Here is a 14,253-nt window from a genome sequence, read left to right as displayed (position 1 = left end):
CATGCCCTTTCTTAGTCCTGGAAAAAACTTTCTTCTCAAGTCACTATGTACTTAAGCTTGTTCTCTCTCTCTCTCTCTCTCTCTCTCTCTCTCTCTCTCTCTCACACACACACACACACACACACACACACACACACACACACACACACACACACAACTTACTTTCTAGTCCTTAAGAGAAACTATGTCTGAGTCATTTGACATGCTGCATGTATTTTTAAAGATTTTGTTCAAAGAATGAATGGATGGATGGATGGATGGATGGATGGATGGATGGATGGATGGATGGATGTGTTCATTAATAAATGGTGGTTGATAAAGTTGTGGTAGAAAATGTTAAGTTTAAGGCAAACATGGAATAGCAAACATCTAGAAGTTTTAGGCAATCAGCAATGATACTGACTAAGGCTTCAATCATGTCTGCAAGTGAACAGGATTCATTTGTGCTCTCTAATTATGTACAACCTACAAGGTAAGCATTTCTATTGACCCCAGTTTTACATGAAAGAGAACATTAGCAAAGAAAGTTTATATAATTTGTTTGAAGCTAATACCTAGCAGAAGAAAAAAAACCTTATATAACCTCCTTAGTTCATATGCTTAGCTGCAATATATTTGGTACAGAAGAAACTGAACAGCAATGTCAGGAAGCGAGCAAAGCCACATGCCTTGAGGGTACCATTGTGGAAACCAGTAACACTCACTGTCCTTCCAACAGAAATGGACAGACAGAAGGACCAAAAGAACCAAGTCCACAGGGTCAAACTCTTGTGATGATTTGATTTTTTTGCTATTCCCCACATTCTTGGTCTTGTTCTTAATATGCATACTCTTAATATGCATACTTTTATTAAAAGTCCTGTGCTCTCACCAAGATTACATGCTGAAAAACCAAATGGTAGGAACCCCTTTTCAGCTCTGATTGGAACTTGCTTACTTTTGGCATAAGAGGCTTTAAGGCAGTAGTTCACAACCTGTAGGTTATAACTCCTTTGGGATTGATTGAATGATCTTTCACAGGAATCACATATCAGATATCCTGCATATGAGATATTTACATTCGGACTCATAACAGTAGTAGCAAAATTACAGTTTTTGAAGTAGCAATGAAATCATTTTATAACTGAGGAATGGTATTGAAAGCTTATAGCATTAGGAAGGTTGAGAACCACTGGTTTAAGGGGTAAGGTACAGTGATGTGCTGAGGAAAGATGGGAGTTTCTCTTGCTATTCACTCCACCCACCTTTCAGGATCTGCTTGTTTTGTCACACTTACATATCCATAAGCAGTTGTTCCCAGACCAACTATGTTCTGATTCATTTTTGTTATGCTCCCCTTAGCTTCTACTCCTTAAAAACTCCTTGTTATTCTGTTGACCTCAAATTCCCTATTATCAATTAATTAGGTACTAGGATTCAATCAGATGAGCATGACACATAGATATTAGAAGTAAAAGCACCCAGAGAGGGGCTGGAGAGATGGCTCAGCGGTTAAGAGCACCCGACTACTCTTCCAGAGGTCCTGAGTTCAATTCCCAGCAACCACATGGTGGCTCACAACCATCTGTAAAGAGATCTGATGCCCTCTTCTGGTGTGTCTGAAGACAGATACAGTGTACTTATATATAATAAATGAATGAATAAATCTTTAAAAAAAAAAAAAGCACCCAGAGAGAACAAAACAGGTCAGAAGATCCATGCTTCATGTACTGTATTGCCACCATTGTGGAACTCTGCACTATGCATGGTCTCAGCAATGATTAATTATCCAGGTACTGGTCAACATGTTTAACAGCACAACTCAGCAGGTACAGACAAAGAAGAGATGTACACTACACCATTTTGCCTTAGATGACCAAGAGTCTCTACTCCTTGTTACTACATCACCTGCTTCAGCACTGACCTCACATGAGCATGCTAACTCTTAACACCTTACCATACCTACCTATTTTAGTCTCAGAGACAAATAGAATGTACCTGCTGCTCATTGGCTTCCTTTTTGCCTCTGTTTAATGACTTTATAGATTTTAAATAACGCTAGAGTATATCTGCAGATTTTCTTCTGTAACCTGGCCCAAGAAGGCTGCCTACATAGCCCTGGAAAGAGACTGATAGCCATCAGTTCTTTAAAATCACATGCCAGTATTGATGTTGCTCATGTTTCTAAAGCACTTACATTATTTGATGAAAATTGACTTTAAGTAACCTTTTAATTAATTGGGAAATATAAAATTTGACTTTGTATTAATTTATAAGAATGTACTCCATTGGCCCTTGGTGAAAACAGGAGAAAAATATTAAAACACTACATTTCTCTTTCCTAATCCTATAGAGTAAGGTGCAAACCTTCGTGATAAATAGAAATATTTCTCTCATCACACTGGTCATCCTCTTAGACTCTGCAATCTGCTTAAAGTGTATAATTAGAAAAAATCTCTTTGCTTAATGGTCGTCAGAGGAAATGCTGTCTTGGAATGGAGCACCTTGTAAATGTCTCTTTATCCACAGACCAGAAACAGGCATTCACTGTAAGAGCACAATGTGAGCTTCCTGTGCTATTTCAGAAGCATCTCTTTTCTCTTTCACTGGGATACAGTCAAAAGTTCTGCATTGGTGCCTTCCTCCTTCTGTACAGAAGAATATCACAACAACCCAAGATATGCCTCAGGTTAAGGCTATCCACAGTATGTGCTAGCAGAAGAAGTGCCATACAATGGATTGAACCAGAAACACACACATCTTTCACATGGATAAACACAAGGTAACAAGTTACCTCCAAAAGAATACAGTAAATGTCAATCAGTTTATTCTCAACTATAAAAAGCAGAGATATGAATATGAATGAAATCAAAATTTTGTCCAAGCTAGAAGTCTAAAGTCTTATTATCCCTTTATGTTTCTTTGTTTCTTTTTAGTTTTTGACATTCCTGATTCCTGAAATAAGATAAAAAAATTTCTCTTCTTTCTCAGTATCTTAGAATATTGTTTTCAAAATCTGCTATCACCGTGCTAACACAGGCTGAGAAATGCCTGTCTGTTGTAGCACCCTAAGAAAGGCTTTATCTCACTGTTTCAATTTTTGTTACATTTGTAATTGTGATGAGACTTTTAGCATTGGTTCATATCTTCATTAGGGAAAATAAACATGTCTTAAAATAAAGCAAATTGAAAAAGTATGTGTAGTTTATACCCTTGTGATTTTTCCCAACGGTTTCCTTACTGTCATAAATCCTCATTTGTCAATTTGATTTTTGCCTTATTATTGTAACTACACAAAGCATCTTCATCCTTTGACAAAAGACAAATGCCCATGATTCTATGAACATGTTTAAAAACGTTCTTCATAATACCCCTTAGAGACTATCAGTTTGCACATTATAGTGAAAAATCTTAAGTGATTTCAGACCTAATGAAATGAATATAAACAGAAAGTACTCTCCTCATTGAATATAGTTATTTAGACATGTGTAGCCATTTAACTCAAATTCAAGTAAAAACTTTCTGTCCCCATTTCAGAGTTCTATAATAAATCCAGCTCTAGATGAACTGGCTTAAACATGGAAAGTTCTATCCACTGGGTAACAATTGAATACCATATAAAATCAATAGTAAATAACAATTGGACTGGTGATGAAAATTAAAGTATTGCAGATTGGATTTGTATTAAAGTATAGTTAAATGTTTTTAATTTTAAGGATTTTTGTTTGAAGTGTGTCTTGTTTTTCTGTTTGCGTGTATTTATGTGCATCAAATGGATGCCTGGCGCCCAGGGAGGTCAGAAGAAGGCATGAGATCCCCTAAACTGGTGTTACAGAAGGTTGTGAGCCTACATATGAGTGCCAGCAACTGAACTCAGATCCTCTGTAAAACAAAACATATGATCTAAACTACCGAGTCATGTTGTCAGTGTCCTTTCAAAAAATTTTATTGCTACTAAAAAATATTATCTTTTTCTCTGCCTCAAAACTTGTTTTTATTGCGAATTATCAACTTATATAAAATACAAAGTGATTTGTGACTTATAAATAACATGTGGAGTATGTGAATTGAGCCAGACTTTCTGATTTCCAATCTGAATATGTTTTTGAAGGGTGGGGGGGGTGTTCTTTGGGTTTTAAGCTAAATAATCAAGCCCTGTGTGACTAAACCTGAGATCCTTTTCAACTGATTGCATTCAAGCAACACTTTCATGATCAATTAACACACAGGAAAATTAATAAGAATGATTTTCCATGGCAGTTAACTTAGCTGAGTTATTTGACTAAATCAGTCACTTAGTCATCAAATATTTATGGGAGGCTTCTTTGGTGTCAAGCCATTTCTAATTTTAGATACTATAAAATCTAATGTCTCTTGCCCCTGGTGAGTTTCTCCTGTATCAGAAAACACATCAAAAATTAATTTTCTTGTGGCTATGGTCACCTTTGTAATCCCTATTGACTGGTGTGGTCTGGAAACAAATTCTATCAGTTGTAGGGCTCCCTGACTGTACTAATTGTAGAAAGCTCCTCATTCTCTTTGGATTTTCACTTCTGCATGAGATCAGCACTACTTTATGCCAGATCTCTGAAATATAGATTAGAAAAGTTGTGGTTTCAAGCACAGAAGGAGTGTCTCGTTCACATGTCACTTATGACTTATGCTCATATGTTTAAGACACATGCTCATATATTTAAGACATGTACTCATGACTGCTTGTTTCCATAATTCTAGATTTGCTGGTCTAGAGTTTCTGCCCTTTAGAAATGCTAAGAAACACATTTATGATTCTGCTAAACCCAATTGTGTATGTGTGGAAGAGTACATTCCATTTTGTGCTCGCCCATGTGTGAATGTAGGAAAAAGAGAGGTGGACACTTTGTGTCTTCCTGTATTGATTTGCACCTCAAAATTTGATAGACTGGCTGTCCTGATAGACTAGCTAGCAAATTACTCCCTAGGATCCACTTATCTCCATCTTCCATCCTCTTACCTCTACAGGGTTTATGGATGTGTAGCACTGTGCCTGGCTTTTTGTGTATGGTGCTTGAGATTCAGTGTCAGGTCCTAATGATTGCATGGTGAGCACTTTATCACTAAGCTTTCTCCAACATCCCCTTAGTCCTATGTTTTGTCATAGGACAACTCTGAAGTTCCTCCTGCCAGAATTCCAGAGCCCAAATCAAAAGTTGTGATGTCATTTTATCAAGACTAAGTGATAAACTTGAGAAGAAGTGGTTGCTGCCATATGGTGGGCGCAATGTCTGAGAATGTTCAGATTTCACTGCACTGTCTTCCGTGCACTAACAACACTTAGCAAGCAATTGTAGAAAACACTGTTTAACAAGCATGTCATAACCAGACTCTCAGAAACTTCAGGGTCAAATATGTTTTGTTCCCAAGCACCAAGATTAATACTTGGCTGAATATATGGGTTATATTGAATAGGTCATAAATCCATTGATGGATCAGCATAAATTTCAACATAAATTTGCTATGAACTAAATACTTGTGTTCCTCAAAGATTTTATGTTGAAATTTTAATTGCCAATGTGCTAGTATTTGGAAGCAGGCTCTTGAAAGACAATGGGTCATGAAAATATACCCTCACAATAGAATTAGTGTTCATGTAAGAAGCGAGACTAGATAAATTATCCTTCTCTCTCTATCATGTCAGATCCAGCAAGGTTCTTCCTTCTGCAAACCAGAAAGAGGGTCTTCAGCAAATTTGCTATTACTTTAGCTGGGACTTCTCAACCTCCAAAAATATGAGAAATAAATATTTGTTGTGCAAGTGCTCTAGCACTTTGTTATAGCATTCTGTGCTGAGGTAACAAGGGAATGTGGCTTATGGTACAAACCCTTACAAACCATTCGATATACATATGGAGTATTTAGCACCTGGAAGAAGAAACAGAATAACAAAATAAACTGAATAGAAACACAAATGAGTATAAAAATCTCCCCATTATCTTTTTCAAGATCACTGTCCCATAATCTCCACCCAAAGCTCCAATCAGAGACATTATAATATAATCATAACTTGCACATCAATGTTTGTTCTTTCTTTCCTCCAGTCTGGATATTTATTCTCACTTACCTGGAAGCTCATTAATTTTTCTTTATACTTGGATCTAAACATCTAGTGTTGAATTAATACAAAAATATTTAATTGTATTTAGGTTCATATTTAGTTTTAAATTTTTATTTAATGTTTCCTTTGATTTTTCATCTCTTCTAATAAAATATGTCAGCCTGTAAGTGAATATATTAAATATACTAACATAGGAATTTTAAACATGTGTCTCATATCATTAATTTCCTCATGTCCTATCATTAACATTTTCATTATTTATCTTCTTTTGATGTTTGCATGTGGGGGATTGCTAAGAAATTAATCAGGACCTTGTGCATCATCAGAATGCACTGAGCTGCATTCTGGTTCTTCCTTCCTTCCTTCCTTCCTTCCTTCCTTCCTTCCTTCCTTCCTTTCTTTCTTTCTTTCTTTCTTTCTTTCTTTTTGCTTGTCTGTTGGTCTGTCTGTCTTCCTTCCCTTCTTTCTCTTTTTCTGTAGTAACACTGCATCTTCAAACTTTCTTAAATACAAAATACAAACATTTCTTTTAAATAAAATGTACTCATTGGTCTTCATAATGAACATGCTGTGAGGCTGAGGTCAGACCTTATGATTTACTCTGTTATTTTCACCCTGAGTCCTAAGAGACAGCCCGTCAAGCTCCACTGAAAAGGCTAATGAGCTTGCCAGAGTGTATCCCTCTGTCACAGTTCTAATATTGTCCTAGCAGTTCCCTGAGATGGTAACAGTGCTGTAGAACTTTTCAGCCTGTCTGTTGTTGCTTTCAAACAGACAGGTACACTGGGCAAATGTATCCTCACATCCCCTTGGTCTTCATTCTTCTCTCATTGTATGTAGCAAGTTCCCATTAACAAGACAGGATGTCAGTGTCTTCGACCTGATTTGTGCTCATATGTTAAGACTCTCTTACCTGTGTTACCTCCTCTTATTCTACAGTTATCCAAATAAGCCATAATTCCATAATTTACGGAAGAAGAATCCTTCCAATTAGCGTTTGTTAACAATTACTAAAGAAGGCCTGATGTGGAACTCCAAGACTAGTAGGAAGTTAGTCACAAAAGATATAAGTAGTTAAACAAACCTGGCAAAAAATAGGAAAATTACATGGGAAAGAATGATATGGCTATGTGTGTGATAACATATAATAAATAAATATGAAATACTCAGTCTATACAAACCAGGAATCTCAAACAATTAATGGAACATAACCAGTCCAAAAACATAGCTTCTTTTCATTAAGAAAAACAAATACAAACAAGAGAGATTATAAATCAAAATAATAAAAAACTCAGAGTTCCAGGTATTAGTAAGGAAATAGGCCTTGATGGTTTCTTATAAAATGTCTCAATTCAGAGACTGGAAGAGAAAAAAAACAGAATATTGTCACATGTGCAAAGAAAGTGACTATGTTTTAATTTACAAGCAGCGTAGAAAGAATGATTATTTCATGAAGCCACTATTCATTGTTTCCTTACATAAAAGACACCAAAATGCAGGTTTATTTTCATCTATGTAACAATAAAACCCTAGACTTTTAAGATTAAAATCTAAATACATCCAGAGTTTCTGTGGCTCGCTAAGTGTTGCCTAGCATCAATTTTGTGATGATGATTGGAAAAGCCTTTTGTCTTTGTTCCCAGGTCAGAGACAATGCCTTCATTTCACACAGTCTCTGGTGATTTCATGTTGTAGAGCACTCCTTTAACATGCTTTGTTAATTCACTCTTTTCACGACTGTGCTTCAAAGACCCAGTGTCCCAACAGAAATGCAGTTTTAGATTTTATTTTAAAAGGCAAATGGGAATATTGAAAGAACAGAATACACATAAAACAATAAAGAGAAACAAAGAAACAATTCAATTTTTTTATGAGAGATCACGGTTAGAAGAAAAATTCTCACACATTTTAAATTTAACCGAGAGAGAAAGAGAGAGAGGGAGAGAGAGAGGGAGAGAGAACAGAGAGAAAGAGAAATGAAGGAAATTAGTTAATAGTTATGTGTTGTTGTAAAAATATAAAAAATAAAAAAAGTAAGGTTGTCTTTTATCCCCACTAGGTCCGGTACCGCAGTGCCTCAAGATACCTGCTAGGTATCTTAATTCTCAGTCACAAAGCGTCTCACCTGCTTTGCTCCATCCCATATCACACTGCCACAGGCCTCTCTTTGAGCCTGGCAGCAATCTCTCTACCTATCTAGTTCCCAAGACAGGTTTCCATGCCAGAAACACACATTCCAATTCCCTGGTGGTCCAGACCAGCTGACCCACACTCCATTACACTTAAATTTACACATGAAAGAACACACAACAAAATAACCTTTGACCCAATTGATAAAATATAATTGCCCACATAAGCATACAAAGCCCAATATACATCCATCCCTTAAAAACATTTGTAACAACCTGTAAAGGTACAGTGTGGAATCTTAATGTCACCCACTATATTGTCCTGCCACGGCTTCTCTCTCTCTCTCTCCCTCCTGTCTCCTCCTCCTTTCCGTTCCAGTCTCCTCCTCTTCCTTCAAACTTTTCTCCAGTCCATCCTTCCTTCTCATCCAATGACAGGCCTTCTTCTATCTTGTACCTGGCTCACCTGTGACATCTTCCCACAGTTATGGGCTGAAACAAGCCAAGCACCAGACAGTTTCCCATTTCTGCAGTTTCCCATTTCTCTCTGTCATCACATCCTGCTTACAATGGACTCTCTCAGGTACCCCATGGCCAATTTAGGAGCAACATGTTCTCATACTAATAGCCTCTCCTCTCACCTCACCCCCACATTCATGCATTAGTCTCTCACTTGTTCATAGTCAACAGAGAATCAATGTAAACAATGTACACTTTCCTTCCTCAGATCATGATTGTAAAACACTTCTTTAATCTGTCTAGCAGGCATAGTTCCAACTGATTATAAACCATGTTGTTAATAATTATACAACTTGCCTCTAGGCCTTGTTCTGTTTTGGCTAGCCTCTGTAATTATGCAATATGTCCGAACTTCTATTAGGAAGCCTGGTGTCAAGATGCTAGCTCAATGATCAATTTTGTTAGAAATTGGAAGAAATTTCATTATGTTTAACTTACAATAAAGTAAAATTTCAGTATAAATTTAAATTAATTCACATGAATTTCTGTTGACTGGTAGTTCATTATAGTGAGGAAAAGATGTAAAGTTCTATAATGTGATAAATTTTATTTTCACAAAAACAGACATATAGAACCCAACAGACTTAGTAAACTTTTATGAAGCCTCACTTCTCTAATAGGCTTGGGGAAAAACATGGGAATTGGGTAACATGAACTTATATGCTTAACATCATATACCATAGATTGATATGTCCTAGTCTAACTCCAGACATCACTTCCTTCTAGAACAAAAATACATTTTTCCCAAATACATCACTTTTTTTCACTTTTTCCTTTTAGCTAATATTCTCTCTCTCTCTCTCTCTCTCTCTCTCTCTCTCTCTCTCTCTCTCTCTCTGCTTGTGTTGTATATGTATGAGACACACATAGGCACAGACATGTACATAACGTATATTTATTAATATTTCCCCAAATATTCAAGTGAGCTCCTAAAACAAACTGCCTTTACTTTCAAAAACAAGGTTAGTCAAGTTAGATCTAAGAGTATATACGCCCTGTTCAAAGCATTATCCTACAAATTTCGCAAAGCAAATGAAAAACTGGTTGAAATAAGTAAGAGATTGATAAACTGATATCAACCACATTAGAAACAAATTACCTATGTTTGAATTTCAGCTGTGAAGTGAATGCGTTTTCTTTGTTCCCATTTATCAATACAGATAAAAGGATGTTGAATATAACAAAAGAGTCAAAAATAAACATTCATAAAATAAAGATAGAATGTTGATTTTTCTATTCACTAAGTAGATAAATAAACCAAAAACATAGATGCAAAAGAGCAAAACAGGAGCTAAAAGAAAAGAAAGGAAAAAATGTGAAAAACAGAAGGCAGATAGCACAAAACAGTCCCACCATCTCTGCCTTACAGTGTTTGACTCCTGGAATACGTACAAGCTCTTCCGCTTTCTGTTCCATTTGCAAACATGGATAAGAAAGTAAGCATTTGGAATTCAGTGCAACCCAGACCTTTAGCATATGTATGTAGTGTGTGTGTGTGTGTGTGTGTGTGTGTGTGTGTGTGTGTGTGTGTGTGTGTAATATGTCTGGCTGCTTTGCAGCACTCCCTCCCACTGAATATCAAACGCAACTCTACCTTCACTGTAAGTCAAAGAGATGGATCAGGATAATAATTCCCTTGCAGCTGAGGAAAAAGCTGTATCCAACCACAGATGAAGGTGTGAAAGGAAAATAAGATAAGGCAAAGTATAAATTTGAATTTCCTAGACTACAACTGGGAGACTTTGTACTACAGGATCTGCACAGCTGAGGCAGGGTGAAGAGGAAAAGGATGCAACTTCTAAAACCCAAATACAAGCACCTGAGTTGTCATATTAGAATCAAGATCAGAGTCCTACTTTTCACATGATTTATGAAGTCTTACGTTGGCTAGTATTAAACAGTTCTGTCCCTCCTGCCAAATGAGGACACAAAAGTCTCAAGTGTACACCAGGAAATTTCTTACTTATAAATCAGGTCATATCTCTATGAAGAGTATCTTGCTTGATTTATCTCCTGGTCTTTGAGCAGAATTTGCCTTCTTAGTGACTGTACAGCACAACACCAAGATATGTTCTCTGTCCACTTATTCAAATGCCCAACTCTATGGAGGAGGTGTCTTCTACTAACCAAAGAAACCAGTTTACAGAGAACATCTCTGTGGGATGGTAAATGCTTTGATAACTTGGAACTTTTGGTTCAGGTCACAATGACCTGTCTTGACTTGTGTGTTAGTGACAAACTCTTAGTCGTTATGAGACACAGCTGAGCAGCTCATCAGTGTCCCAATCCTCTTTTTTTATGCACTTCACAGTGTCAAAGCCACCAAAAGAAACTGCTTCTTGTGGTGATGATGTTTGGAACCCCAAATACTAGCTTCTCACCTTCATACACAATGGCAGTTAGCTTTAGAACTATCAGACTGGGAAAGGAAGAAGGAAGGAGGATCCATGCGTGCTGTCCAGCTTTTTCTTCTCAGTGAGAACTATCTTCCATTTGTTACATGATGTGGTGCCAACACACCACAAGGAGAGCCTTCAGAAACTCTTCCCGTCATCTGCTATTCACCCTAACAACTGCCTATATATTGCTCACCATTTGCTAACCCTTGGTCATTAATTCCAATTGCATCTTGCCCCCATTCTTTGCAATGGTATAATTACTTTTGTGAACCTTATGCCTGGCTTCAGAAGACTTGGGGAGGAGGTGGCCCAAATGTGGGCACAGGAGAACTTCTGGGAAGATGATAAAGTGCTGGGGATTGTGCAAACATGGATGACAAAGAGAATTATTATGCAGCAAACAAAGCAGTGAGGGAGATGCTGCACCAGCTAAAGAGACCTGGCACTGTGTGGCAGGATGTCCTATGGGTGAACGTATACTGCAGGGCTATGGGGACCTTGCTAAGCACAGAGGTTGCGGAGATGATTAGCAGGCTCACTGCTCTAGAGGATCTCCACTGAGGATGGTGATGGATTGTATTCCCTGTGCAAAATAGGGATGGAGGAAGGGCCCCAAGTATTTTCCACCTCTGTCTGATGAAACCAAAAACAAGACATGCCAAGAAGACCTTCCAGTCTATGTGTCCAAATGGATGCCTTTCAAAGAACAGATTATAATGCTACAAGCTAGCTTGCAGGAAATTGGAGGTGGGTGGGCAGTTAGAAAAGGGCCCCTGACAACTGCATTCCCTTCCTGTGACATAAAGGCTTTATATCTGTTCCTTGTTCCAGAACACAGAAAGAAGAGTCACTGCCCTTGCTGAGAATAAATAGCTCCCATCTTGGAGGAAGCCTCTCTCAACTTTGGTTTCCTCTTTTGGTATAATTATTTCCCATAACACATCACAGAATTATTTACTGTACACACATTCCAATACATCATGGAAGCATAACTTCAAGTACAAACATCCTGGCCTGGAAGAAGGTTTTCTGAATAGTATAATCAATTTAAGCAAAGCACGGGGTTCCTTGAGTGTTGCTGCTCTCCCTTGTTAAGTATGAATCTGCTTGGCACTGTGAGTTGCTCCCAGGCCTTCTTGCCAGCTGTATACATTGTAATTCTAGACCCTGCCTTTGGACATTCCAAAGATAGGGTCCAAAATGTGTAAGATATGTTTGGGGGGGCACATTACTTAGCCTGACAAGAGTTAGGGAAACATTTTATATCTCTTCCCAGTAAATAATGTCTTTCAGGGGGAAAACAGACCAATGTGTCCAAATCTATTTAATTTAGCTTCTAAAGCATCCTCCTTATGACCAAATACAACCTGGTATTCTTAGTTGGATCTTAGAACAGGAAATGGATGACAGTGGAAAATTGTGAAATTTAGAATTAAGGTAAAATGTCACTGGTGTTTGATAACAACATCACAGTTAATTTAAGTTTTAATTTAAAGGGTAAATAAATGTATACAGGAATTTTTATATTCCATTTGTATTTAATTTTCGGTGAATCTAAAATTATTCTAAATTGAATGTTTGTTTGTTTGTTTGTTTGTTGTTTGAAAGGGACTTTTCTAGAGTTTGGTTATGGTGGCTCATGCCCATACATCTAACACAGGACAGGAGGACTGCCACATTTCAAGGCTGGTCAAGGATAAGTGAGTTTCAGGTAAGTCTTGGCCATACTGTGAGATCCAGTCTTAAAAGCAAACAAAAAAGAAGATATTTTCAAGAAGAAGCAGGCATTGGTAGTACATACCTGCACTATCTATCCAACACTTGGGACACAAAGGCAGAGAGCTAATGAGATCTAGCCTGTGTGACATAATGGGACATTTCTCAAAATAATAAGAATAAGAAAAGAAGACTAGGGAGAGAGAAGAATGGGGGGGCGACTATGCTATGCAGTGAATTCACTCTCCATAAAGATATCTCCCAACAAAGATAACTCATAGTGTACCCCTGGAGACAAAAGTATTAAAATGACTCTAAGTATCTGTCACGCCCACCTTGTCCGGCAAGGAAGACGCAACACCGTCGGATCCTTGTCAATAGCCTTTATTGCAGGACACCTTCATTGCTGATACGGGACCTCTAGCAGCAAAAGCGCTCTCTTTATATACACAACAGTATGCTAATAATCCTTCAGGGATTGGCGGGTCAAGGGTCACCCCACTATCACCCCACTGTATCCCACTATCACCCCACTACTTGTCCTCCAGGGATTGGCGGAGAATGAATCACCTCACTAGCATGGTACCGCCCCTCATTAGCATATTACTGGCCAACTGACACCAGGTGCAAAACCTGCGCATGCGCAGTACCGTTGTTCACCACTGTAGGGCGCCCTACAAGTATCTTTACTCTGTATGTTTCTCCTTTCTGAGTTTAGATCTATGAAATGCTAAGTGGTGCTTCAGATATTACGATACATGATATAACAGGCTGAAGGAACATTGGGGATATAATTAAGTTGCTCATCGGTTGATCTTAAGATTAACTTTAATAGGTCTGCACTAATTAGCTGGGATCTTAAAAGTAGTTGTAAGTTGTCTCTTACAGCAAAGAGGTGGGCTTGACCAAAACTCATTTAACCTTCAAAGAGAATGCCTCAACCTTGAATAATCATGCATTCTGTCCTTAGACATATGGAACATTAAAAAACATAAAATAAAAGGTGGATGTTAGGGAAAGTCTGGAAGAAACTAAGGAGGGCAACCCCATAAGGATACCAGCAGTCTCAACCAACCCAGACCCCTTGAGATCTCTCAGACACTGAGCTACCAACCAGGCAACATACACCAGCTAGTCCGAGGCCCCTGACACATACACTGCATAGGACTGCCTGGTCTGGCCTCAATGGGAAAAGATGCACCTAACCCTTAAGAGACTTGGGGCCCCAGGGAATGGGGAGGCCTGGTGTGGTGCAGTGGAGGAGACAAACAACCTCTTGGATATGGGGGAGAAGGAATGGAATGAGGTTCTGTCAGAAGGCAGAATGGGAGGAGGATAATGACTGACTATAAAAAAAGATTAAAGATAATAATAAAAAATAAGAAAACAAGAGGTGGATGCTATATTAATTGAACCA

General features: G+C 37.9%; 1 pseudogene; it reads left to right on the top strand.

The window, feature by feature from the left end:
• The first annotated feature begins 416 nt into the window (after positions 1–416).
• Positions 417–11,993, top strand: LOC116892825 (annotated as a pseudogene).
• Positions 11,994–14,253: the final 2,260 nt, after the last annotated feature.

Source organism: Rattus rattus, chromosome 1, assembly GCF_011064425.1.
Source record: "Rattus rattus isolate New Zealand chromosome 1, Rrattus_CSIRO_v1, whole genome shotgun sequence".
Taxonomy (NCBI): domain Eukaryota; kingdom Metazoa; phylum Chordata; class Mammalia; order Rodentia; family Muridae; genus Rattus; species Rattus rattus.
The sequence above is the reverse complement of the archived record's forward strand: the minus strand, read 5'-3'. Positions and strand labels throughout refer to the sequence as shown.